The sequence below is a fragment of the Podarcis melisellensis genome (assembly GCF_964234715.1).
Source record: "Podarcis melisellensis genome assembly, chromosome: 15".
Classification (NCBI taxonomy): Eukaryota; Metazoa; Chordata; class Lepidosauria; order Squamata; family Lacertidae; genus Podarcis; species Podarcis melisellensis.
Window position 1 is genome coordinate 17866146 of NC_138532.1, and position 25566 is coordinate 17891711.

At 45.3% G+C, this 25566-nt stretch overlaps 1 long non-coding RNA gene across 1 annotated transcript in view; it reads left to right on the top strand.

Annotated features, from left to right (window-relative positions):
- Positions 1-1947: 1947 nt before the first annotated feature.
- LOC309357748 overlaps positions 1948-25566 on the top strand; it is a 241424-nt gene continuing 217805 nt past the window's right edge. Inside the window, exon 1 of the long non-coding RNA XR_014163225.1 lies at positions 1948-2019. This is a non-coding gene — a long non-coding RNA (uncharacterized lncRNA). The remainder of the gene's footprint in view (positions 2020-25566) is intronic.

The following is a 25566-nucleotide window of genomic DNA, read 5'->3' on the forward strand; positions in this document are numbered from 1 at the left end:
GCAATGTTTGGGTGCTGAGTTGGATCACAACGTTCTTAAAGATGGCCTGTGGTCTGCCTTGTGTCTGGTTGGCGTTATCTGCTCAGTCGCTGCCTTGCAGAACAATATTCTCTGTTCCAGCCTTCACCAGCCCCCTCAGACCTTGGAAATCCATGGTTAGGGCAAGCTTGCATGGATGGTGAAAAATGAGGGTGTTTATCTTTGCGCCCATGACCTTAGGAGTGTTGGTAGTTGTCCTTGAGCTTCACAGCACCTCGATCGTATTCTGGAGGACTCCCAGACACACACAACCCCTTCCGATTTCTTCTTCAGTTTGGTTGACACTGTCATTCTTCAATTTGATAAATGCTTCAGAGGGAAAGGAACAAATTGAGGAGGTGCAACACAGGGAAGAAAACAGCTTCTGAATGAGCACGGGCAATGGCAAGGGGGGGGGACACCTCAAATCTTTGCAGGGGCACCAAGAGAGAGGGAGCAAGGTCCTCACAGGAGGCTGGAAGCCCAGGTAAGTGGAGAGAATTCTGTCGCACAATGGTAAGTTCCAGCAAGCAATACCTCAAGGGGAATTATCTAGAGCTCAGTGCAGATTTCCAAATATCTGCATTCTGCCTCCCTTTCTGACCCCATGATTTCTCTAGGAAGGGCTGTACCTCAGTGGCAGAACACCTGTTCTGCATGCAAAAGTTCCTCAGCATCTCCAGGTAGGGCTAGGAGAGACCCCAGCCTGAAATCTTGAGAGTCACTACCAGCCAGTGTAAAGAATATTAGGCTAGTGGACCAACAGTCTGATTTGGCATCAGGCAGATTTCCATATTCCTAAGTCTTTGTGTGGATTACCAGAGTATCCATGTGGCATTCCAACCCTTTTGTAGCTCTGGCAGGTTGGCCAGCTGTGGTCATTGTCCTCCATGCTGTGGCAAATTCCAGACTGCATTATTGCAATGCACTCTATGTGGAAGGTGACTTAAAAACTTCAACTGGTCCGCAGCCAGGTTGCTGGCTAGGGATCCATTTAAAACTCATATAACCTCTGTGTTAAAACAGCTGCATTGGTTGACAGTTTGTTTCTGGACCCAATTCAAGGTGCTCACATTAGTGTTTAAAGCCATAAATGCCATAGGCCCCAAACATCTGAAAGAGCCCCTACAGACCCTCCTGGATATTAAGATCAGCAGAGAAGGCCCTCTTGGTAGTTCCACCACTCTCAGACGTCCAGAGGGTGGTACCCCAGGAAAAGGCCTTCTCTGTGGCAGCCCCTATGTTGTGAAACTCACTCCCCACAGAGGTGCATCTGGTATCTTCATTATCTGGTTTCTGTTGTATGTTGAACATCCAGCTCCTTACCCTGACCTTTGGCGCTACAGATATATTTTTTCAGACACATCTGAGTCTTTGTAATACATGTTAAACTTTTTGTTAAATGAATGAATGAATATATATTTAAATTGCTATGACCTTTGCTTTATGGTGAAGGGTGGGCAAGAAATCAAACTCATCACCATCAGCGCTTTTTTCTAGAAAAATAGGTGCCGGTATGCACCATGAAGTTGTTACAGTAAGTGCCACACTTTTTAACAACAACAAAAAGAGGTGCCAGTACTGCACACCCTTGTGGAATCCCTGAAAAAAAAAGCACTAATAATAATAATAATAATACTGAATGCAGAGACTGTATACAGAGAGATGCATGCACCTAGCATGCATATGGCAGAGAGAGTTCTGGTGATGGGTGTCAGGATAAGAAAAGATTCCCTGCTCCAGGTCTGGTGTACAGTGGTACCTCGGGTTACAGATGCTTCAGGTTACAGATGCTTCAGGTTACAGACTCCGCTAACCCAGAAATATTACCTTGGGTTAAGAACTTTGCTTCAGGATAAGAACAGAAATCGTGCTCTGGCAGCGCGGCAGTGGTGGGAGGCCCCACTAGCTAAAGTGGTGCTTCAGGTTAAGCACAGTTTCAGGTTAAGAACAGACCTCTGGAACAAATTAAGTTCTTAACCCGAGTTACCACTGTATACTGTAATTGACCAATCCAGAATTCCTTGGCAGAGCCCTTATCAAAGATAAAGACGGAGAACCTGTGGCCTTCCAGATCTTGATGGACTATAACTCCCAGCATCTCTGACTATTGCTCGAGCTTCCTGGGGCTGATGGGATTTGAAGTCCATTAACACCTGGAGGGTGGGACGCGAGTAGTGCTGTGGGTTAAACTACGGAGCCTAGGGCTTGCCGATCAGAAGGTCGGCGGTTTGAATCCCCGCAACGGGGTGAGCTCCCGTTGCTTGGTCCCTGCTCCTGCCAACCTAGGAGTTCGAAAGCACGTCAAAGTGCAAGTAGACAAATAGGTACCGCTCTGGCAGGAAGGTAAACGCCATTTCTGTGCACTGCTCTGGTTCGCCAGAAGCAGCTTAGTCATGCTGGCCACATGACCTGGAAGCTGTACGCCGGCTCCCTCGGCCAATAAAGCGAGATGAGCGCCGCAACCCCAGTGTCGGCCAGGACTGGGCCTAATGGTCAGGGGTCCCTTTACCCTTTAACAACTGGAGGGCTCTCCCAACCCCCTTATAAGGGCTCCTCCCACCATAAGGGTTGACATTTCTTGTGGCCAGGAAGCTGCGGTGCCTCACAGGAGATAAACAATGCCCAAATACTTTTGTTAAATACTTTTGTTATGGACACAGAAGGGCAACTTTATTTTATCCTGGGAGCTTGCAGGCTTTTTGCTTACATATACAGCATCCGCCTAGGACCATTTAAATCGAGGGCATCTGAAGAGATCTGACTTGGGGTGGGGGGCAAAAGGGGGCTGAGCATTTGCTTTGTCACTTTAGGGCTGGTGGTCCCCATGAGGTGGGGAACATTTGGGATCTGAGCCGTCACCTGGACTGTCACCGCTTTTCCTTTTTTCTTGCGACAGGCCGAGATGAACCATTTTCCGAGCGTGGCTTTCCAATTTTGCTACACTTACCGTTTCAGCAATAAATCAAGAATAAGTCTGTTTGCAAAAGCCGATCCCCCTCTGGGTGTCATTTGAGACCTGGGAGGCGTCAGGCAGCCTGGGAAGAGTAGCGCTGTGTCTGTGTTATCCTGAAAATGCCACATCAAACGTACACAGAATTCTTAGGCTTGGAAATATGACCACCACTAAAGTGTCTATTATATTCAGGAGACTGGCAGAAACCTTTGCTCTGTGTGATTATCCAAGGTGGTTGTCATGCCATTCTCTGCACTAATGCTATGTAATTATGTATTAAGACACGCCGCAGGTAGGGCGTCTGAGGGCAATTAGAGCACACCTCACACGGTGCGATAAAGACACAAGGCCAAGGGACTTTTGTGTACCCGGGAAAGAAATAATTGCCTCCCAAATACAGTGTCTGGATTATATCTGTCTATGACAAGAATAGAGTTCCCAATGATAAAAAGAACAAAAAAAATCATTCCGGCAGTATGTCTTGTTTACAGAGAGGATGTGCTTAGATTGGGCCAAGGATACAGGAGAGATCTATTGTTCTTTCAGCTGCATGAGAAAAGACCTGCTGGATCAGGCCATAGAGGACCCATCTAGTCCAGCATCCTGTTCTCACAGCAGCCAATCGGATGCTCCATCTCCTGCCACAAGCAGGAGATGGAGTGCAACAGCAACTCTCTCCACTCAGTGGTGGAAAATTCTCAGAGGGGTGCAACCAGGCACCCCCATGACAGGCTGAGCTCCTGTCACCTTCTGGAGCCATGGGGAAGCAAGCAGTGCCTGGGCCGGGCCTTCTGTGTCCAGGGCAGCTGTCTACCAGCTCCATCTGGTATGCAGGCTGAGACCCCATCTGCCCTCAGACTGCCTTGCCAGAGTGGTGCATGCTCTAGTTATCTCTCACTTGGACTACTGCAATGCGCTCTATGTGGTGCATAGTGGTGAAGGTGACCCAGAAAATACAAGTAATCCAGAATGTGGGAGCTAGACTGGTGACTGGGAGCGGCTGCCGAGACCATATAACACCGGTCTTGAAAGACCTACACTGGCTCCCAGTACGTTTCCAAGCACAATTCAAAGTGTTGGTCTGATCTTTAAAGCCCTAAACGGCCTCGGTCCAGTATACCTGAAGGAACGTCTCCACTACCATCGTTCTGCCCGAACACTGAGGTCCAGTGCTGAGGGCCTTCTAGCGGTTCCCTCGCTGCGAGATGCCAAGTTACAGGGAACCAGGCAGATGGCCTTCTCGGTAGTGGTGCCCGCCCTGTGGAACGCTTTCCCACCAGATGTCAAAGAGAAAAATAACTACCTGACTTTTAGAAGACATCTGAAGGCAGCCCTGTTTAGGGAAGCTTTTAATGTTTAATAGGTTATTGTATTTTAGTGTTTTGTTGGAAGCCGCCCAGAGTGGCTGGGGAAACCCAGTCAGGTGGGCGGGGTATAAATAAATTATTATTATTATTATTATTATTATTATTATTATTATTATTATTCAAGGGAGGTGCGGCACCTCCTTCTCTTTGTGGCCGGCAGTGGCGTAGCGTGGGGGGTGCAGGGGGGGCAGCTGCACCGGGCGCAACATCTGGGGTTAGGGTTAGGGGGCGCAAATCCATGGGTTAGGGGGCGCAAATCCACGGGTTAGGGGGCGCAAATTACTTGCCTTGCCCCGGGTGCTGACAACCCACGCTACGCCACTGGTTGCCGGCGAAGGGACACCCACGCACCCCACCCTGGACTGGCTGATCCAGAAGGCGGCACTGGCAGCCATGTGCCTCATAGGCTTTGTGTGTCCCCCTGGGGCACACCTCCACTCCAGATGCCCAGTCCACCAGGGAGGTTCAGCACTTGCCCTGCCCCGGGCTCTGGCAACCCACGCTATGCCACTGTCCCCACTTGTAACTCCCACCAACTGGTATTCAGAGGTGTTGTGCCTCCAATAGTGGAGGTGGAACATAGTCTTCCTGCCTAGTAGCCATTGATACTCCTCTTCTCCATTTTTGTGGCCATCACTCCTTCCTGTGGGACTGAATTACCAACTTAATATTGACAATCTATTCTATACTGTAATAAGAGCTGTTCAACAATGGAATGGACTGCCTTGGAAGGTGGCGGACTCTACTTCATTGGAGGTTTGTTTAACATGAGATTGGATGGCCATCTCTCAGTAATATTTTAGCTGTGATTCCTCCGTTGGTAGGGGTTGGAATAGATGACCCTTAGGATCCCTTCCCACTCTGCAATTCAATAGTTCTATCATTATAAATATATCTTATGTACCAGCATCTGTTTAAGTCTCAGAGTAGTCCAGAGAAACATTTTAAACTAAAGGGGACCAAAGTATTCAACCCATCTTGAGATGGGATAAAGCTTTTTCCTGAAGGTCAGTTCAATCTCTAAGGGGGCAGGTGACTTTTCTTACCTTAAATAAATTCAAGGTAAGAGCTTTATTTTTCCCTTTACTTAAGTAAAAAAACAACAACCTTGCCACTCCTTCAAGCAGTGGACTACCTTCTGCAACAGCTCAGCGGCATTTCACCCTGACTGTGGCGCCCCTTGGGAATGCACAGCATGACTTTTGTGGTTGACAAAAATGGCCCCACAACCCTGCTATTCATTGGACCATTTGGGGATTGCAGGGAAGATGCCTTGCAGCTGACTGGGGAGTGAAATTGTTGTTGTTGTTGCTATTATATTATTAATTTCATTTATGAATCACTTCCTACACGGCATCTCAAAACCATTTCACTGTATGATAAAATCCACTTGCAAAATATTTGCATGCATAAAACAACAAGAACAACTGTATATATGAAACAATAACATACACATCTATAAAATGTAAGCAATTACATATATAAGAGCAATTTCAAAATAAATTCAGATACCGACTAGGATAAAGAAAATCTCCACTTAGAAGGTTGGTTGATACATGAGTATCTTTTTTAAAGCATTAGATGTGCTCTCAATTGTTATCTAGTCTCGGGGATGACTATAATGTTTCTCCCAATTCTCAGAAGATGGGGAAGTGCTCTTTTTACAGTCTTGTTATGTTACCTGGATGAAGACAGGAGACCAGACTGTGAATTTACAGAGATCAAACAGCTAACAAGAAGGACATCATTTAATTATTATGACCTTCTTTTCGGCCAGACAATTCTGTACCACCCACTGAGAGGCTGAATCTGCCTTCCTGAATGTGAAGGTTTTAAATCTTTTACTATTATTCCTCTGCCTTTGATGATGACGATGATGATTAGATAAAGGAATATAGTAGCAATCTGCTTATTTTTAAATTTGAAAACCTCCACCTCCAATATTTATTAATTTATTTCACGAGATTTAGATACTGCGGTAAAACCTTAGCGTAGTTTTCAAAAAGAAAGAAAGAACTATCAGTATTTTTTTTATTTTAAAAAACCCCACTTAAAAGCAACTATTTTTTATATGCTATATTTTTATACCCCTGTTGCCTTTGTCCATGGAGTTTTCTTGGCAGGGATACTGGAGTGGCTTGCTGGTTCCTGCTCCAGGTGGATCACATTTGGTCAAAACTCTCCACTATGACCTGGGTGGCCCTGCACGGCGTAGTTCATAGCTTCTCTGAGTTATTCAAGCCCCTTCGCCACGGCAAGGCAGTGATCCATGAAGGGGAAGACAGGAGTGCCTGGCGTGCTCTGGTCCATGGGGTCACGAAGAGTCGGACACGACTAAACGACTAAACAACAGCAACAAAAAAGCAACTATTTAAAACTATTCAAAAAATAACCTGCAATATACTAAAAACACACACACATTAAAACACATGTCAACATTTTACATGTCCGGGGGGCTACCCAAATGTTTTAGCAGGTGCCAGAAAGAGTACAGTGAAGATGCCTGTCTAAGTGTCAATAAGCAGGGAGTTCCAAAGTCAATTTCTTAGAAGTGCAGAGAGAGTATTACGTAGCACCTATAATAGTGCCAGTTCCCAGTGGTTAGAATTGGGTGAATGAGAATTTGCTTCCTGGTCCTTCCATCACATCCCCATTGCCTGGCCTCACACATTGGAGCCCCAGTGTCTATAGGAGGGAGCCAGCTCTGCTGGGGCACAGTTGGGGTTCCGAATTCACACAGCGAGCTTTGAAAGTACAGCATGCAGACATTGCCCCTCCAATCCATGGTGGGTGGTGGGACAGGGTGATTGGACTGTGATAGCAGGGGGCAGGGCAAGTGAGCCCATCCCGTTCTCTTTCATGTGATTGCCCAAATAAAGCTTTGGCAGATAGACTTATGGCAAGGGGATAGCATCACATCAGGTTAGATCCCCATCTAATTCTAAGGCCCTGTGGTACCCCAAAGGAGATTTTCGATTACCTGAAGTTTACTGCATTGTGATGTGTGCAGTTTGTGTGTGTGTGTGTTATCTTTGGTGATCTCTGGGCTTTCTGAAGGATAAGGTCAGATCACCTCAAAGGGTAGGTCGCTCCCATCATTGTGTGCCGTGCAATCATTTTGTGACCTCTCGGAAGGGAGAACTAAAAGTCTCCCTAGGCAGCTTGAGTACAGCACTGGAGAGCAGAGATGGAAGTCAGAGATGATGTATTCATCTTGGAAAGGTGGGAAGATAAATTGTGGGGAGCTGAGAGGTGCAGCTCCTTAAATGGATGGCCCCTGCTCAGCTGTTTCTCTTGCTGAGTAGCTCCCAGTTTGTCACCTCAGCCAAAAGCAGACAGCAGAGAGGAGAGTGAGCAAGGGAGGGACATTCTAATAGCCCAGGGGCAAAGTCAGTGCTTCTGGTTTCGCTCTCTACAACACTTAGGTGCTTAGCCTGTTGCAAAAAGCCATTGTCATGCTGGAGATCAGAGATATCCAAACTGATTCACATCTGCATAGGACCTTGGCTGCTTTTGTAACAGGAAGCTGGGGAAATGACCCCAAAGAGCCTTTCCCCTGAAATCTGATTACCTGAGTCCAATGAAGCCACCTCTTCCATCCAAATTAACTTCATAGAATCAGAATCATAGAATTCTGGAGTTGGAAGGGACTCTGAGGATCATCTAGTCCAACCCTTTTTACTGGTGATTGACCAAAGTTATATACAGTGGTACCTTGGTTTGCATACGTCTTGGTTTGCATACGTCTTGGATTACAAACACGTCAAACACGAAAGTGTGTGTCCCAGTTTGCAACTTTTTTTTTTATTACAACCCATTTTGGGGGGATTATGAACAATTTTTTTTAGAGGCCCCATTGGTGAAAGCGCACCTTGGGTTACAACCTGTTTTCGTTTACAAACAGACCTCCGGAACAGATTATGGTTGTAAACCAAGGTACCACTGTATATAGCTCAAACCCCTGCAATGCAAGAATATGCAGCTGTTTCATACAAGAATCAAACCTGCAGTCTTGGTGTTATCACTACCACACTCTAACCAACTGAGCTACCCAGGCTCATACTGTACACCCAGGATGATGTTTAGGTCTCACTGCTTAGGTTCTCATGGGGGCTTGTGGTCCATTTAGTTGCTGCTCAGTTCAGAGAATCTAGAATCTGCATCATTCCTAACATGTCCAGCCTGTGCTTGACAACCTCCAGCAAAACAGAGCCCATCCACCCCCAGCAGGCCACTGGTTCCACTGCCCAACCTGTCTTACCTTTAACAAGTCTCTCCTGACGATTAACTGAAATCTACCTTTCTAAACGGCCTTGGCCCATTATACCTGAAGGAGCATCTCCACCCCCATCGTTCAGCCCGGACACTGAGGTCCAGCACCGAGGGCCTTCCAGCAATTCCCTTGCTATGAGAAGTGAGGCTACAGGGAACCAGGCAGAGGGCCTTCTCGGTAGTGGTGCTTGCCCTGTGGAATGTCTTCCCAGCAGATGTCAAGGAAATAAATATCTGACAACTGAAGGCAGCCCTGTTTAGGGAAGTTTTTAATGTATGATTGTGTTTTTAATATTCTGTTGGGAGCCACCCAGAGTGGCTGGAGAAACCCAGCCAGATGGGCAGGGTATAAATAATAAAGTATTATTATTATTAGGCCCATCCCATCTAGTCCTGACCTCTGGGACAACAGCAGAGAACATGTGTGTCAGGACTGCCTCCAGGTCCCAGCTCACAGAGGACCAACGCCCAGTTGATTTAATGTACAAAAGTCTCTATTGAAGTTTAGTTTCCATTTCAAACCCCAGAGCGTGCAGCCCTACGTCTTGACTTCAGATCAGCGAAGTCCCCTCTGAATCACTACCCCTTCCGCACCAGTTTAAGATCCTGGCCCGGCTCCACCTCCTCCGCTGTTCTTTCCTCCTCTGGGTCCTTCTGCCCCCTGGGGTTTCCTCCCTTCTGGACTCTTCTGACGCTGACCCTCCTGAGTCTTGCCCTTCCTTCCGGCGGGCTTTAGGACCTTGCTCCCCATCCGGGCTACCTGCTGTGCCGCTCGCCTGTACATTTGAACTTGGCGCACGCGCTCAGCCGGTAACCTTCCTCCTGACCGTTCCCCCGCTCTCCGATGTGGGCGTGGTCAACCCTGACTCATCTCCTCTCGCTGGTGGCGAGAACACTGTTCCCGATTCCTGGGACCCCTCCCCCCTACTGTGCTCTGGTGGGGAAGCTGGTCCTGATTTCCAGCTGCTGCTCAAGGAGTCCCCGCTGGCCCCTTCCTTCTGGGGCTTCCCCTTTGGCACCCCCCTCGCCCTGGCCATGGGCGCTCCCTTCTGTGAGTCTTCCGATTCGCTGGTGAGACTCGTGGAATCTCTCTGACCACTGTCACTGCCTACTCCCCCCTCGGATTCCTCCTCCCCTGACAATATGTTTGTCAGCTGCTTGAGCAGCGCTCCAGATATTGGAACAGTGCTACCATGTCGTCATCGTCGTCCACCCACCCTGCAAAAAAACTCCCCTCCTTCAGGCTAAATTTAATTTGCTATTACATTTGTGTAGTAATTTTTCCTTCCGCTGGTGGTGTACATGGTGGTACTCACTTCTCTATTTTATTCCCACAAGAACCCTGTGAGGTGGGTCAGGCTGAGAGACAGTGACTGGCCCAAGGTCACCCAGTGAGCTTCATGGCTGAGCCAGGATTCAAACCCAGACCCTAATCCTACACTCCAACCACTAAATCACACTAGTATCATATCTGCTTCCTTTGCCCTTTCCTTCGATCGTTTTTTTTTGGGGGGGAGGGTCAATAAGGGGTGTTTTGATTGTTTATGAATTGGTTGTGTTATTTTTAAAGAGATGAATACCTCTTTTTAAACCCTTTGATTCCAGCTTGAGCGCTGGCCTGACCCTCCTCATCCTGCCAGCAGAACCCTGAAGCATTACAGTAGCCTTTGCCAACTGAATCAACAGGAGTAAAAAAATAAAAAATAAAATGACACTTCCTAGAGTTCAAGTTAGCCATGCAGGCTCCGAGCATGCTCACCAACCTTCCACCACAGAAAGTCAGAGACAAGGACCTTAGGCAAATCTCTTGTCTTCTTTCCATCCTTTCAAGAAGAGAGTGTGAGAAAGGAAGGAGGAGGAGAGAAAACAGCCTTGGTCCTGTATACCTGAAGGAGCATCTCCACCCCCATCATTCAGCACTGAGGTCCAGCGCCGAGGGCCTTCTGGTGGTTCCCTCACAGCAATAAGTGAGGTTACAGGCAACCAGGCAGAGGACCTTCTCAGTAGTGGTGCCTGCCCTGTGGAATGCCCTCCCATCAGATTTCAAGGAAATAAATAACTATCTGACTTTTAGAAGACATCTGAAGGCAGTCCTGTTTAGGGGAGTTTTCAAAGTTTGATGTTTTAGTGTGTTTTTAATATTCTGTTGGGAGCCGCCCAGAGTGGCTGGGGAAACCCAGCCAGATGGGCAGGGTATAAATAAACAAATTATTATTATTATTATTATTATTATTATTATTATTATTATTATTATTATGACAGATGAGGAGGCGATGAAGCATTGAAAGCCGAAACAAAGGTGAGGGGGGTGGGCTCAGTTCCTAATGACCCAAATTGGAGACGTTTGTTTCGAAATCACACACACATGTCCAACATGCTTTTCCACCTCTCCTCGTTCTTTGCGTACAGAAGATTCTCCCAGTGCTTCCACAGATGGCCGGGGTGGATTGTTCGGCAAGCTGGCTATCAATAGGGAAATGTTAGTAGGAGCTAAGAACAGGTCCTGGGAGGTGCTCTATTATATCTACAGTGAGAAACTTCTCTTTGTAAACATGTTTCCCATCCATTATTAAGCACCTAGGTCTCATGAAATATTGAAGGCTTGTGCATATGAGGGAAATAAAGGAAGGTGGGCAGGTGGGGTGGGGGTGGGGGGACCAATCTATTCCATCCCCGGCTCCTGTAGCAGATTCTTTACAGGCAAACCAAGCCATCATACGACTCTTAAGGATGGCTTTGCTGGATTGGCCAGAGAACCTGCTCAATTTCTGTTTGTGTCAGAAGCTGCTAAGTTGGAACTGGAAGTCTCTTGATCCACGTGCAGGAGAAGAAGAAGAAGAGTTTGGATTTGATATCCTGCTTTATCACTACCCGAAGGAGTCTCAAAGCGGCTAACATTCTCCTTTCCCTTCCTCCCCCACAACAAACACTCTGTGAGGTGAGTGGGGCTGAGAGACTTCAAAGTGTGACTAGCCCAAGGTCACCCAGCAGCTACATGTGGAGGAGCGGGGATGCGAACCCGGTTCACCAGATTACGAGTCCACCGCTCTTAACCACTACACCACGCTGGCTCCCGTCTGCTTGGTATGGCCCTCCACTCCAACTCTCATTTTGTATCTCCTGGCTGACCTCTCACCAGAGGTGTCAGCTTCTCAAGAGAACTGAGGGGGCGCGATGTGACGTCCTGGTGACAGGTGCATGACATTATGTGACCACCTGACATCGCACATGAGAAGCCGGGGGCGGAGCCAAATGCCTTCTGAACATTGAAGGGGCCTGGGCCCTAAAAGTAACATGAGAGGGGACATAGGCTTTGCCCGCCCCCCGAACTGGTGCCTGTGCCTCTGGCAGTTTCCAATACCAGTCGTCAGACTATTCACCCCCCATTCCCAATGCTTCTGGGAAGTTCAAAACCTCAGAGCCTTGACTTCAGGGTGGCTATGCACAGGCTCCAGTGTGGAAGGCAGAGTTGCAAAGTGGCATCTGGTAATGGCTAAGAAATTGACGTTTGGGTTGCACTTCGGTTATGCCTATCTCACAGGGTTGTTGTGAGGATAGGATGGGGGGCGCACGCACACACACACACACACACACACATATATGCAGCAGCACCCTAATTTTTTTGGAGCAACAGGGGTATGAAATGCCATAGACACAAAATAAAATAAACTGCAACGTCAAGCATTTGATTGACGTTGGAGAGAGACTGAGTTGAGAAATAAGACCAAGGGTACATATTGATATAGGAATGTATTAGATAAAATGTAAAGAAATATACAATAATAAGAGTACATTCATTTGTAAAAAATGAATATACAACGGGGGAGACAGGAAGTCCAAAGTGTTGGTATATATATGATTTTGGAATAGTTTTTTGCCCTTGTTTTCTTTTCTTTTCTTTTCATATATAAACTTTGTATACATGTTGAAAATTATAGTATAATAAGCCTCGTGATGTAATATGATAATGTTTACCGATGTAACCTAAGAACTTTAATAAATAAATAAAATTCAAATTAAAAAAATAAACTGACCTACCTTACAGAGCTGTTGCAAGGATTATAGGGTAACCTGTAAAACAAAAACAAAACACACCTCAAGAATGTGATATAAAGGGAAAGCATTTGGGTTACTAAGTTACTCCAGATAATGTTGTTTTTTCTCTCTTTTTTTGGGGGGGAGAGGGTGGGATTCTCATGAAGGCTCCCCTAATTTGAATTTATCTTTTTATTTATTCAGAGAGGTTATGAACCACCCTCCAGCATCCACTCCCACAGCACCGTACAGTTAAAGGAATAAAACAACACTGTAAAAATGCGACCGTAAGACAATATAAAACACAAAAACAGCAGCGTCACATGACAGCAAACCAGCAGGACTGTAAAGCAACAAATAAAGCCAGCTGCTCGACATGCTAGAAATTTGCTTTCAAAAAAAATTCATTTAAAGGAAGGAAGGAACCATAGCTTGACCAATTGCAGCTAGGACCAGCTAGAAACTAGGTGGAGTCGTAGATCTTAAAAAAGGTAAGATTTGCACACGCTGGCCAGCTTCTGTTTTGACTTGAAATGTTCATTTTGGGCTTCTCAGAAGTACATAAAGGCAAGAAGCGGTCAAGGGGAGCATCAGCCCACAATGGTGTCCCGCAGAGAGGTGCTGGAATTGAACACAGCATGTTCTGGCTGAAAAAAAAGCACTGCCTTCTTCATCAAATTTTATTTTGGAGGCCCTGGCCCTAAAAAGCTGCCCAGCTGGCCTCACCAGTGGATTGTTGTTGTCAGAAAAAGGACCCCCCAAAATGAGCAGGCCACGCTGGAAACTGACAAATCTGTACAAAAACGTGGTAAAATGGTAAAGGACCCCTGGATGGTTAAGTTCAGTCAAAGGCAACTATGGGGTTGCGGTGCTCATCTCGCTTTCAGGCCGAGAGAGCCAGTCTTTGTCCACAGACAGCTTTCCAGGTCATGTAGCCAGCATGACTAAACCACTTCTTGCGCAACAGAACACAGTGACGGAAACCAGAGTGTACGGAATCGCCGTTTACCTTCCCACCACAGTGGTACCTATTTATCTACTTGCACTGGTGTGCTTTCAAACTGCTAGGTTGGCAGGAGCTGGGACAGAGCAACGGGAGCTCACCCCACTGCAGGGATTTGAACCACCAACCTTCTGATCGGCAAACCCAAGAGGGTCAGTGGTTTAGACCACAGCGCCACCCGCTTCCCTACACAAGCACATTGAGTTCCAATGCAGCACACATGCACACCCCATCTCTCTCTCGCTCTCTTTGGCAGGCATGAAGCATAAACAAAAATTTCCTTTTTTTCTTTCTTTTTTTGTAAAGCAACCTCATTCTATTTCAAAAGGGGGATTATACCTGTAACGATAATGTGTGCCTTTAACACCTCCATTTGTGCCCAGGAGTTCCTGCATTTTTTAAATCCTCCACCAACCCGAAACCTGCGGAATACAAAATTGGGTTTGCCCACCCTTGTTTTGGTTTCCACGGAGGAAAGCATCACTTTCTCATCTCCCTCCCATGCCGCCACCACCTCTCCTGCCATTCATCAGCATTCTGTGATATTTGTGCCAAAGAGACACCTGAAGACCAGCTGCTGTAATAGCAGGCCGGCTCCTCTCTCAGCTTCGGGCTGAGCTCACGAGGGAGGAGGGAGGGAGAGAGAGCAATCCAGCTGAGTGAGTCTGTGCTTGTTGTTGCTTTAAGGTTCAGGTTGTGTGGGTGGCAGCAACAGCACTGCACAGAGGACTGTTTAAAGCGGCAGAACCTGTGGATCCCAGCACTTCTTTGCAAATAGAATTGCAAGCTCATGACCAGTAGACTTCAAAACAACCCCTGGCCCTTCCACATATGTCAGCTTGTTCAAATCACCTGTGTACCACATACCCATGCATTACACAGTTTCTTACTGGCTCAGGCATGGACACGGGTGGCGTTGTGGTCTAAACCACTGAGCCTCTGGGGCTTGCCAATCGGAAGGTCAGCGGTTTGAATCCCAGCGACAAGGTGAGCTCCCATTGTTCTCTCCCAGCTGCTGCCAACCTAGCAGTTCGAAAGCACGCAAGTGCAAATAGATAAATAGGTACCTCTGTGGCGGGAAGGTAAACGGTGTTTCCATGCACTCTGGTTTCCGTCACGGTGTTCCATTGCACCAGAAGTGATTTAGCGTGAGAAGGGTTTTGGCAGAGCGCAAACCCGGTCCGGTAAGGAGGGGAAAAAGGGGGTGCCAAAGGGCGAGAGCACCCCAGATACACGTCCGGAGGGTGTCCGGAGATACAGGGAGCCAGCAGAGACCGGACGCAGCTCGCTTCACTGTCAGGTAACCTTGTAAAAGGCGAAGAGAGCAGCGGCGCTGAGCAGCAGGTCCAAGGCAGCCATTTCCTCCCCCCCTCCTATCAAGGACAGCCCTATTCTCGCCGGAGATTAGCGCCCCGTTCCCAAACAAAAGTAACCCGGAGACGAACAATTTAAAGGCTGAATAACTTTGGAAGCGGAGCGTCACCGGGGAAAAAACGGAGTTACAGGGGTTCTGTCTTTATCAGGAATTGAAGGCTATGCAGTGAAACGGCAGAGCAGGGTAAAAGGCTGGAGTTACCACCAGAGATTACATTGTTTCCCTGAAAGACATACTTGCTAAACACCAAACCTCTTTTGAAAGAGGCGTTTAAACAGGGAACAGAAAACGAAGTTACTGAATTGGAACAATCTAAATAGCCTAAAGGGAGCGCTGGGAAACAATAACTAGACTGCGCTACACCCAGCAGAAAGCGGAAGAGAAGGACGGTATCGGCGCCATTAACGGAAGCAGAACGGGCTAGCGACTAAGCAAAAAAAACAAACAAAAAAACCAGCAGCTCAAGCTAACCTGATCCAGCAACTCTGTGACTGTGTTCTTATCCAATTGTTAATCGACGAAATTGACTTGCCCAACTCAACCTCATTTGCGCTTTTCGCGATTTCCGTGGATTGTTTAAGAGCCGGGAAGCTGCCCTCCACCTACGTGGTCAGACTCCAGGACTGCCTGTGTGAAGAGTTTGCCTAACGGACTAAACAGCGACAGAGACGCCACGCAGATACAGCGTTGCTACTCTGCACCGCAGGATCTTTCGACGCGTTCTGGGTCTGTGCCGAGGTCTTCCTATGCAGCGAATCTCTGAATCATCGAATTAAGTTATACGGCGAACTAAGCCAAAAAGTGACAGAGAGTGCCACCTTGTGGTCAAAGTAATATCGCATGCGGAATTCAGTAATTTGATTCAATCCTCTTCCCTTCACTGCACTTTAATTAGGCAACAAAATACCTTAATCCAGTAACTTCTCCCTCTCCCCCACCTTCTCCACCTTCTCCACTTCCCACTCTTTCTTTTTTCTTTTACTTTACTTTTTTTATTTTTTATTCCCTTCTTTCCCCTCCCTCTTCCTTCTTCTCCCTTTAACTTTTTCCTTTCCTTCTCTCCTTCCTCCTTTTTTCTCTTCCTTCCCCACACATCTAACCTCTCACAGGTAGAACGGGGTTTGGACTATTGACTAAGAAACCCTAGATCCTCCATCAATTCTCTAAAGAACTATTTACGCTGATTGGAGATACACCCCCATCGGCTGACGTTTGAAGTCTCAGACGTTTGAACTTTAACCTAAGGGTTTTTGTAAATATCCTCAACGAATAGGTGAAAAGGAATAAGGACAGACAAAAAAACTGGTAAAAACTGCGGGGGGAGTTAATCAGGGTAAATTAGTTCCAGGCTAAGATTGTTGTATCCATATTGTCTGTTGTATTAAGCACTAAGTACTGATCTATTCTAGTACCAAGAATGTCAAATACCGGGAAAAGACCAGAAGGAGGAACACCAGTGGAAAGAAAAGGATCAAAACAAGAGGGGGACTTTAGAGCAGAGATTCTGAGAATGTTTGCGGAGATAAAACAGAGTGAGAAGAATGTAGAGTGTAAGTTAGGTCAACTAGAATACAGAATTGGGGAAGTAGATAAGAAGCTAGACGAAACAGTTAATGAATTAAAGATTCAGCTGAAGGAGGTATTTAGGAGGACACAGACAGTGGAGGAAGGTTTGAAAAAGACAAGAGCAGAAGTGAGAGAGGTAAGACGAGAGGAAGAAAAGATAAGAGCTGAGATTCTGGATTTGAATAAAAGCCAAGAGGACATGAAAGATTGGATTGCACTGAATGAATTAAGACAAAGAGAGTCTAATCTTAGGATGAGAGGCATACCCGAAACACGGGAGAAAATATAAAAGAGAAAATAATAGCAGAATTGGCCCCCTGGTTGGAGGTTCCAATAGAGGAGGTTGGAAAGACAGTGCAATCGGCTTTCAGACTAAAAACTAAGACATTAAAGAACAAAAAATTTCCAGGAGACTGCCTAATTGTGTTCAAGGATAGAGAAATAAGAAATAGGGTCCTTCAAAAGAACAGAGAGAAAAGGTTAGTCATTGAAGGGATGAACATAGTGATTTTTAAAGATATCCCAGTTAGACTTCTAAAACGTAGGGACCCCTATAAAGAATTGGCACAGATACTCAAAAGGAATAACATCGAGTTTAAGTGGGAGTTTCCCGAGGGCATTTCTTTCGTATATAAGAGTAAAAGACAAAAACTGACGAATCCAGAAGAAACAGATAAGTTCTTAAGGAAATATAAAGAACTGAAACCGCAAAGGGGGGAGAGTGGAGGAGAGGAGGAGGGCGCCGGAGGGGATCTGGAGGGGGGAGAGAAGAACCAGGGAGGGGAGGGGGGAGAGGAGGGAGCGACGGAAGAGGAAATTTAAAAAGAATAACAACTTCTCCTCTTCCTCTGTATAAATTAAACCAAAATGGCGTTGAAAGTGTACAGCTGGAATGTTAAGGGGATGAATGATAAAGGAAAGAGGAATAAAATTGAACATATTTTGAAGAAAGAAAGCCTAGACATTATCTGTCTCCAGGAGACTCATATAGCGAGGAAACACAAAAGAGTTCTGATTAACCATAGACTGGGAAATGAATTTGTATCCTCAGACCAGAGCAAAAAAAGGGGGGTAGTTATCTATATTAACAAACAAATCGAAGCGAAACAACTATTCAAAGACGAAGAAGGAAGGATAGTAGCAGCTCAAATCAACTGGCAGGGAGAAAAGATAATAATAGTGGGAATATATGCCCCCAACGATAACAAATCAGAGTTTTATGGGAGGCTCGAAGAAAAGTTGCTGGACTACGTAGATCAGAAAATTATATTACTAGGAGATATGAATGGTGTGGTGTCGTTAGAGCAAGATAGGCAAAGGAATACTAAGAGCAAAGAGGGGAAGTTACCTAGAACTTTTTTTTCCCTGGTACAAAACTGTAATTTAGTAGATATTTGGAGATACAAATACCCCCTGGAAAAACAATACACTTTCTTCTCAGAACCTAATGAGTCGCTATCGAGACTCGATCAGATTTGGATTTCGAAAGCATTAGTCTTAAGAACGACAAAGGTAGAGATACAGGTTAGAACAATTTCAGACCATAACCCAGTAAAAATGGAACTGAAAGGGCAAGAAAGCAGATTAAACAGATGGAAGCTCAAGGACTATCTGTTGGATGACCAAGAGATAGTAGAAAAGGCCCAAAATAGACTAAAAGAATATTTCGAAGATAACGTAGGCAAAGGCACAAAAATAAAGGTGGTCTGGGATGCTGGTAAGGCGGTAATGCGCGGCTTCTTTATTCAACAGAGTGCAATTAAGAATAAAAAAAGGGAAAAGGGGAAAAAAGAAATCGCAAAGCAATTAGAGGAGAACGAACAGAAATTAAGTCAAAATCCAAAAAACAAGAAAATAAAAGAAAACATTAAAGTATTACAATCCCAATACGCAATGTTGATAAACAGAGAGGTAGAATGGAAAGTCAAAAGATTGAGACAGAGGAATTTTGAATATGCCAATAAATCTGGGAAGCTTCTAGCGTGGCAACTGAAAAAAAGAAAGGAACAGAACACAATAAATAGGATAGTGGTGGAAGGAGAAGAGATAAACAAGCCAAAAGAAATAAGGAGAGCCTTCACGGACTTCTACGGAGGACTCTTTAAAAATACAGGAAGGAATATGACGAGAAAAATAGAGAGATACCTAAAATCCAAAAATATCAATAAAATCACCACAGCAGCAAAAGAGGAGTTGAACGCCCCAATTAAGACAGTAGAAATTAAAGCAATAATAGCAGATTTAAAAAATGGGAAAGCCCCAGGCCCAGATGGGTTCACTGGCAAATATTATAAAGAGTTGGAATCGGTCCTGTTGAACCCATTACAAGAAGTGATGAATAATATCCTTAAGGAAAGAGAAATACCAGAGACTTGGAAAGAGGCACTGATTACACTAATCCCCAAACAAGACTCTGACCCAGAACAAATCAAAAATTACAGACCGATTTCTTTGTTAAATATAGATTACAAGATCTTTTCAGGAGTCCTGGCAAGGAGACTAAAAACTATTCTGGTAGAAAGTATTCACAAAGATCAATCCGGCTTTTTGCCAGGAAGACAAAGGAAAGACAATATAAGGAGTGTTATCAATATAATAGAATACCTAACAGACAGATGTGACAAAGAAGGTTTACTGTTATTTGTCGACGCCGAGAAAGCGTTTGACAATGTAAACTGGGAATTCTTGTTGAAACAATTAGAATACATGGAAGTGGGCACCGAATTTTACAATGGGATAAAAGCAATTTATACCGAACAAAGAGCAAGACTGATAATAAACAATGTGGAGTCGACGGAACTGATAGTAAGCAAAGGTACAAGACAGGGGTGCCCGCTGTCCCCACTATTATTTGTAATGATATTAGAGGTATTATTAAACTCTATTAGAGACAACAAAGAAATCAAAGGAATCAGAGTTGGCCAACACGAATACAAGACTAAGGCTTTTGCGGACGACTTGGTCGTAACAATAGAAGACCCACTCGATTCAATAAAAGGAGTTCTGACGGAGTTCGATCAATATGGGGAAGTAGCAGGCTTCAAATTGAATAAAAAGAAAACAAAAATAATAACTAAAAACATGCTAGCAGATAAAATTGAGGAACTACAAAGAGAAACAGAAATAGAAGTGACCAAGAAAGTGAAATATTTGGGCATATGGGTAACGTCAAAGAATATAGACTTATTTAAAAACAACTATGAAACAGCATGGAAAGGAGTTAAAAAGGATATAGAAACGTGGGGTAGACTCAAACTGTCATTCTGGGGGAGAATAGCCACGATTAAAATGTCGGTACTTCCAAGACTGCTATTTTATTTCCAGACCATCCCGGTGATTAAAGGCATAAAGATATTCAAAACCTGGCACAGGGAGATTTCCAAATTTATCTGGCAGGGGAGGAAACCGAGAATAAAATTTAAACTATTAACGGATTCTAAAGAAAGGGGAGGCTTTGCCCTGCCAGATTTGAAAATATACTTTGAGGCATCATGCCTGTGCTGGGTTAAAGCTTGGATAAAATTAGAAGAGGTAGAAGTGTTAGACTTGGAAGGCCATGACAATCGATTCGGGTGGCACGCTTATCTGTGGCACGGGAAGAAGAAAGTACATAAAGATTTTGGGAATCACATTTTTAGGGGCCCTCTGATGGAAGTGTGGGAAAGGTATAAAGATGTCTTAGAACCTAAAACACCACAATGGCTGTCACCACTAGAAGTCATGTCGGTTAAAAAGAGCGATAAGAGAACCAAATGGGCAACCTATGAACAACTATTAACGAAGGAGGAAGGGAAGTGGAAATTGAGGCCGTATGACCAGGTTAAGTCCCATGTGTTTGATTGGCTGCATTACCATCAGATACACGGAATGTTCAGGAAAGATGTAAAAGAGAAAGGATATGCGGATAAGAATTCTAAATTCCAAACCGAGATTTTGGAGAACAATACAAAAATTTTGTCCAAAATGTACAAAATATTACTGGAATGGAATCTAGTGGACGAGGAAGTTAAGGCAGTAATGACACATTGGGCCAGAGATCTGGGTCGTAATATTTATTTTGAAGAGTGGGAGAAACTCTGGAACCAACATATCAAATTTACGGCCTGTGTACTATTAAAGGAGAACTTAATGAAAATGTTTTATCGCTGGTATTTAACCCCTGTAAAATTAGCTAAAATGTACGGATCCGATAACAAATGCTGGAAGTGCAGAGAAAAGGAGGGGACTTTCTACCACATGTGGTGGGAATGCCAAAAGGTTAAAGGGTTTTGGGAAAGCATTTACAATGAAATGAAGAAAATGCTAAAATATACTTTTGGTAAAAGACCGGAGGCGTTCCTGCTGGGTCTGGTAGGTAGAGAGATTAAGAAGAAAGATCACAAGCTGTTTCAATATGCAACAACGGCAGCAAGGGTCCTAATAGCGAAAAACTGGAAATCAGAGGCTATACCGACACGGGAGGAATGGCGATCAAAACTTCTAGATTATGTGGAATTGGACAGGTTGACAGGAAAAATTAGATACATCAAAGATCAGAGGTTTATCAAAGATTGGGAAAGTTTTACAAGATATCTGGAAAGTCTAACAGAGGATCAGATAACTCTGGTGGGTTTTAAAGATGCTCTGTAAAAGATAAAGGGTAATGTTCAAAGGAAATGCATAAATGAGATAGTTTAATGGCATTACAAACAAAGGAATGCAGAAATAATGTTTATTATGAACAAGGACGATTTGTGGTAAGACTGAAGGAAGTCACCATTTCAAAGATAATGTAAAGAAATGTAATAATTTGCTCTTTACTTTGATTTTGTAAACAATAAAGATTATGCATGAAAAAAAAAAAGAAGTGATTTAGCCATACTGGCCACATGACCTGGAAAGCTGTCTGTGGACAAACGCCGGCTCCTTCGGCCTGAAAGCAAGATGAGTGCCACAACCCCATAGTCGCCTTTGACTGGACTTAACTCTCCAGAGGTCCTTTACCTTTTACATTTACCTTACTGGCTCAGGCACGTGCACTGTTAAAAGGGTTGACACTTTTGCACACGACTGACTGTGCCTGTTATCCATGCACTATGGTTCCCCTAACTATGTGGCATTGCTGAAGAGCCCCCCTCCCTTACCCTTCAGCTCCATTTAAGCCAGCATTGCACAAAGTAGGTATAGAATCACAGAATTGTAGGGTTCGAAGGGACCACAAGGGCCATCTGATGCAACCCCCTCCCTGCAGTGCAGGAATACTTCATGTGGACCTCAAACCCACAACCCTGAGATTAAGAGTCTCATGCTCTATATTGACTGAGCTCATATGTTTTCTTTCCTTCTTTAAAAGGGATTCCTTGTTATTTTACCCTCTCCCCCTGCTCTGCAAGGCAAAAAGTGCTGCAAGCAACTAACACAGAATTTGCAAACAGGAATAATATCTAAAAACTGACTGTGATTAAACAAAGCAAAACAGAGCAACTTTGTGAACCAGCTTTATAAACAGTGCTTTAAAAGACAGCAGCTAAAGTGGGGGGAGCCCTGGCTGAATCAGGAGGTCTCTGCTTGGCCCCAGAAAGGCATGAGGCTTGGGCCATGAAAATAGGCACATGGAGTAGAGTTCCAATGTCAGGGTGCCATCACTGAAAAGGCTCTATCAAGGGTCCCTGCCTGCCTATTGTCTGAAGGGGTAGGTGGGCTTAATAAAGGCCTTTGAATAAATTTCGACTGGTACAGGGCAACCTCCCTCAACATGGTAAGGAGCCTTCTGTAAGGAGCCACCATTTAAAGACACCCACTTCATACATTTTTAGCATAAGAACATGAGAAGAACCTGCTGAATGAGGCAAGGAGCCCATCTAGTCCTTCCTCCTGTTCTTGCAGTGGCCAACCAGGGGCTTGTTCTAGGAAGCCAGCAAACAGGACATGAGCACAACAGCACTCTGCCTACCAGTGATTCCCAGCATCTGGTATCCAGAGACATAATTGCTGAAATTTGCCTTTTTTTAAGAGATTACACCAAAGTGGACTGCACACAAAAAGGGGTTGAGATCTCTTCTAAGTTAGTTCTTCTGGAGGTTGATTATATGTACCTGAAAAGTGAAAATCTGGGATTCTGGGATTTTTAAAGATTTTTTTTTTAAAAATCCTAGTTGTGATACTTCTGGGTTTCTCCAGACATTTTGCTGATTCGCCATTTTCAAGCCCATTTCCTGGCTGTATCCAGGAAAATCTTGACCTATGACAGCCCTTGTATCACTGCAGGTGGGAGCAGACATGGAATACTCCTCTCTCTCTCTCTCTCTCTCTCTCTCTCTCTCTCTCTCTCTGTGTGTGTGTGTGTGTGTGTGAGAGAGAGAGAGAGAGAGAGAGAGAGATATCTTTGCACAAGGAATACTATCATGTCCTAACCTAGACATGTCACAAACATCCTGGTGGTTTTTGTGTGTGTGTGCACATGGATCTATCACTAAGACTATATTATGATGCAGAAAAGGGAGCTGACAGATTCATGGAGGATTGGTCCTTTTCAGTGTCATCACAAAGCTACACGGTGCATCATGGTACCAGTTACTCCATGAGGCAGGGGGAAACAACAGTAGTGAAGGACTTTTGCCCTCGTGCCATGCTGGTAGCTTTCTTAGAGTTTACTGGTTGGCTAGTGGAGGAGACCGGATGTTGGACTGGGTGGGTTGATCCAACATAATTCTGCTCAGTGACAATTAGACCTGAGAGTCTTGGGGACACAGCCTGGGGTCTTGTCCAGAGAAAACATCTCACAGACCCACCAAACGCAGTCTCACCATAGTCCTATGGGAGAGGTCTTGCTTAGAAGCTGCTGCAATCAGCACACCCAAGAGATTCTCTGCATCTCGAAAAGACCTGCATTTTTATGACAAGGCAAGTATCGAATCAGTGGCCACCCATTCCATCATGGGCTGTGCTTTCTTTTTGGTCCATTTTCTTTTCATTGAATTTTTTTTCATCATTTTATTTTGTTTTTGTTTTTTTGTTCTCCGGCCACCATATGATGGCATGCCAAGCTGTGGCACTTACTGTAATTTCATACAGTTCTCCAGACAGATATTGAAAAGGCATCTGGAAAAATTGATAGCGTATCAAGCCTGAGATTTCATAGAAGTCATTTTCAGAATACCCAGCCGTAGGTGCAGTGATGGTCTGCTCCTGTTGTTCGCGGAGGCGAGAGCAGAGGCAGCAAGGGGGTCTTGTGATCTTAGAGCTCCACCTGCAGAACTGCAGTGAGCAGTGCAAAGAAACAGTTCCCCACCGAGAAAGGACATTGTGCAGTGACTTTTGTGCCTTTGCAAAACAACAACAATTCTTTACTTAGTCCTACAGATGGGCCATTTGAGGTGTTAGGGGAGGGGTAGTACCTCTGGTGGGGGACACATTGTGTTCCTTCTGGGCTTGTCCACCTTTGGTCCCCACCTGGCACTCAGCCTCACCTGTGGCTCCCAAAATTTGTCAGCATGCAACAACAGTCACACCCTGGGAATGGCTTCAACTGGCTGGCTAAACCAGGTGAGGGTAGCTGGTGGACCCATCAAACCCTCAGTGAATTTGGGACTGCATGCAAAAACAAGCTCCAGCAGATTGAGTGGACAAGCAAATAGTGGAGTCCCTAAGACAGTTGCATGGTGCCTTGTACTCCTTCGTCTATCAACTCCTTCAGCCAAGCTGGTGCCAAACGTACTGCTCTGCTTTCCTTTGGACCACATCAGAGAGGCCAAGAGGGGGTTTTGTCATCTGGGCAGCCCAAGACATCCATTTATATTGCCCAGGCTTGCACCCTAGATGCAGTCTGGCTCCGTTGTCTCTCAGGACAGATGCCAACAACAAGAAGTTGTACAGAAGAGGGAATTTCAGCCAATATAGGTTGTCATGCAAGCTACACCTGCTGAAATCCTCCACAATTATTAAAGGTGCAGGAATCCTGGCTTCTCCTTCTCTGTTCAACTTACCACTCTAACCCATGGCTTCTCCTACCCATACTTCCCCTGGCCTCTTGGTCCACCAACACTTCATTTCCTATGTAGCTCACCTGGAGCTCGGATCAATTACAGCAGGGCTTTCTTGGGGGAGGAAGGCACAACAGGTAACCCTTTGTTGTTGTTGTTTAGTCGTTTAGTTGTGTCCAACTCTTCGTGACCCCATGGACCAGAGCACGCCAGGCACTCCTGTCTTCCACTGCCTCCCGCAGTTTGGTCAAACTCATGCTGGTAGCTTTGAGAACACTGTCCAACCATCTCGTCCTCTGTCGTCCCCTTCTCCTTGTGCCCTCAATCTTTTCCAGCATCAGGGTCTTTTCCAGGGAGTCTTCTCTTCTCATGAGGTGGCCAAAGTATTGGAGCCTCAGCTTCAGGATTTGTCCTTCCAGTGAGCACTCAGGGCTGATTTCCTTCACAATGGATAGGTTTGATCTTCTTGCAGTCCATGGGACTCTCAAGAGTCTCCTCCAGCACCATAATTCAAAAGCATCAATTCTTCGGCGATCAGCCTTCTTTATGGTCCAGCTCTCACTTCCATACATCACTACAGGTAACCCTACCTGCCAACAATGTACCTCATCTCCTGTTGTTCTGCTTTATAAGGTTTTTCCCCCTCCACTCCATCACCTTTCCAACTTTTCCCTCTTCTCCTCAACTTCCTTTGCTTCCTTGGACCTTGCTGTCTCCTCCACTTCATATTGCCTTCAGGGCTCAATTCTGATTCAGGTCAGATGAGGGTGGAACAAGGGGAGAATAGGCTTATGCAAAACCACTGAACACAACCCCATGTAAACAATTGCCCATATAACAAATGAGATTTGTTCTCTGCCAAAGAATAAATGGGTGGCCCCTTTCCTTACCTGGCTGGTGGTGAGGAGAACAATTGCCAGAGTGGTGTGGTGTGTGGCACTGCTAGAAGCAGGCAGGTGCCAGAGAGGGAGAGCCATGCTTGATGTCTGCTTGAATCCAAGACTTTGATGATG